Source organism: Arachis stenosperma, chromosome 6 (assembly GCF_014773155.1).
Source record: "Arachis stenosperma cultivar V10309 chromosome 6, arast.V10309.gnm1.PFL2, whole genome shotgun sequence".
Classification (NCBI taxonomy): domain Eukaryota; kingdom Viridiplantae; phylum Streptophyta; class Magnoliopsida; order Fabales; family Fabaceae; genus Arachis; species Arachis stenosperma.
In genome coordinates, this window is record NC_080382.1 from 76,769,527 (window position 1) to 76,772,236 (window position 2,710).

Here is a 2,710-nt window from a genome sequence, read left to right on the forward strand (position 1 = left end):
AAGCTTAGAGTGGATGTTCAAACCTTCAAACAAAAAGATGGTGAATCCCTCTATGAAGCTTGGGAAAGATATAAACAGATGACCAAAAGATGTCCTTCTGACATGTTTTTAGAATGGACCATGATAGAAATATTCTATTATGGTCTATCTGAGTTCTCTAAGATGTCATTGGACCATTCTGCAGGTGGATCCATTCACCTAAAGAAAATGCCTGCAGAAGCTCAAGAACTTATTGACATGGTTGCAAATAACCAGTTCATGTACACTTCTGAGAGGAATTCTGTGAATAATGGGACACCTTAGAGGAAGGGAATTCTTGAGATTGATGCTCTGAATGCCATATTGGCTCAGAACAAAATATTGACTCAGCAAGTCAACATGATTTTCCAAAGTCTGAATGGATGGCAAAATGCATCCAACAGTACTAAAGAGGCATCTTCTGAAGAAGAAGTTTATGATCCTGACAACCCTGCAATAGCAGAGGTAAATTATATGGGTGAACCTTATGGAAACACCTATAATTCATCATGGTGAAATCATCCAAATTTCTCATGGAAGGATCAACAAAAGCCTCAACAAGGCTTTAATAATGGTGGACGAACTAGGCTCAGTAATAGCAAGCCTTTTCCATCATCTTCTCAGCAGCAGACAAAGAATTCTGAGCAGAGCACCTCTAACTTATCAAACATAATCTCTGATCTGTCTAAGGCTACTTTAAGTTTCATGAGTGAAACAAGGTCCTCCATCAGAAATTTGGAGGCACAAGTGGGCCAGCTGAGTAAAAATGTTACTGAAACTCCTCCTAGTACTCTCCCTAGCAATACTGAAGAAAATCCAAAAAGAGAGTGCAATCCCATTGACATAGTCAACATGGCCGAACTTAGAGAGGGAGGAGAGAACATGAATCCCAAGGAGGAAATCCTCATGGGACATCTCTCAAGCAAGAAGGAGTTCCCTATTGAGGACCTAAAGGAATCTGAGGCTCATATAGAGACCATAGAGATCCCATTAAACCTCCTTCTACCATTCATGAGCTCTGAAGACTATTCTTCCTCTGAAGAGGATGAAGATGTAACTGAAGAGAAAGTTGCTCAATATCTAGTAGCCATCATAAAGCTGAATGCCAAGTTGTTTGATAATGAGACTTGGGAAGGTGAACCTCCCTTGCTCATTAGTGAACTAGATACATGGGTTCAGCAAACTTTACCTCAAAAGAGACAAGATCCTGGCAAATTCTTAATACCCTGTACCATAGGCACCATGACCTTTGACAAGGCTCTGTGTGACCTAGTGTCAGGCATAAATCTTATGCCACTCTCTGTAATGGAGAAACTAGGGATCATTGAGGTACAGCCTGCCATATTCTCATTACAAATGGCAGACAAGTCAGTAAGACAAGCTTATGGATTTGTAGAGGACGTGTTAGTGAAGGTTGAAGGCCTTTACATCCCTACTGATTTCATAATCTTAGACACTAGGAAGGAGGAGGATGAATGCATTATCCTAGGAAGACCTTTCCTAGCCACAGTAGGAGCTGTGATAGATGTTAACAGAGGTGAATTAGTCCTTCAATTGAATGGGGACTACCTTGTGTTTAAAACCCAAGGTTATCCTTCTGTAAACATGGAAAAGAGACACGATAAGCTTCTCTCAAAATAGAGTCAAACAAAGCCCCCACAACCAAACTCTAAGTTTGGTGTTGGGAGGCCCTCATCATGCTCTGAACATCTGTGAGGCTCCATGAGAGCCGACTGTCAAGCTAGTGACATTAAAGGAGCGCTTATTGGGAGGCAACCCAATTTTTATTTATCTAATTTTATTTTTATTGTTATGTTTTATTAGGTTAATGATCATGTGGAGTCATGAAAAAAATACTAAAATTAAAAACAGAAACAAAAATAGTAGAAGAAAAATCACACCCTAGAGGAAGGACTTACTGGCGTCTAAACGCCAGTAATGAGCATCTGGCTGGCGTTCAACGCCAGAACAGAGCATGGATCTGGCGTTGAACACCAGAAACATACAGTAATCTGGCGTTTAAACGCCAGGATTGCACACTGAGGAAAGCTGGCGTTCAACGCCAGAAACATGCTGCAGATGGGCGTTGAACGCCCAGAACAAGCATAAAGCTGGTGTTGAATGCCCAAATCAAGCATCAATCTGGCGTTCAAACGCCAGAATTACATGCAAAGGCATTTTACACGCCTCATTGGTGCAGGATGTAAATCCTTGACACCTCAGGATCTGTGGACCTCACAGGATCCCCAACTACCTCACACTCTCTATCTCCATTCACGGTCATCCCTTCTGTTTTTCATTCACCACTCACATCCATCCACTCTTCCCTATACACCCCACCTACCTTCAAAATTCAAAATCTCTTTCCCACCTAATCCCACCCATATAGCCGATTATACACATCCCTCCATCTCCTCCATATCTTCTTCTTCTTCTATTCTTTCTTCTTTTGCTCGAGGGCGAGCAACATTCTAAGTTTGGTATGGTAAAAGCATAGCTTTTTTATTTTTCCATAACTATTGATGGCACCTAAGGCCAGAGAAACCTCAAGAAAGAGGAAAGGGAAGGTAATTGCTTCCACCCCTGAGTCATAGGAGATGGAGAGATTCATCTCAAGGGTCCATAGCTCAGTAGAAGAGCATTTGACTGCACATCAAGAGAGCATGAGGAATTCCCTCATCAAGAAATCCCT

General features: G+C 41.6%; 1 non-coding gene across 1 annotated transcript; it reads right to left on the minus strand.

Annotated features, from left to right (window-relative positions):
- LOC130938458 (small nucleolar RNA R71) lies at window positions 1–104 on the minus strand. The gene has a single exon (XR_009069622.1). It is a non-coding gene; the product is annotated as a small nucleolar RNA R71 (small nucleolar RNA).
- Between the last annotated feature and the right edge of the window lie 2,606 nt (window positions 105–2,710).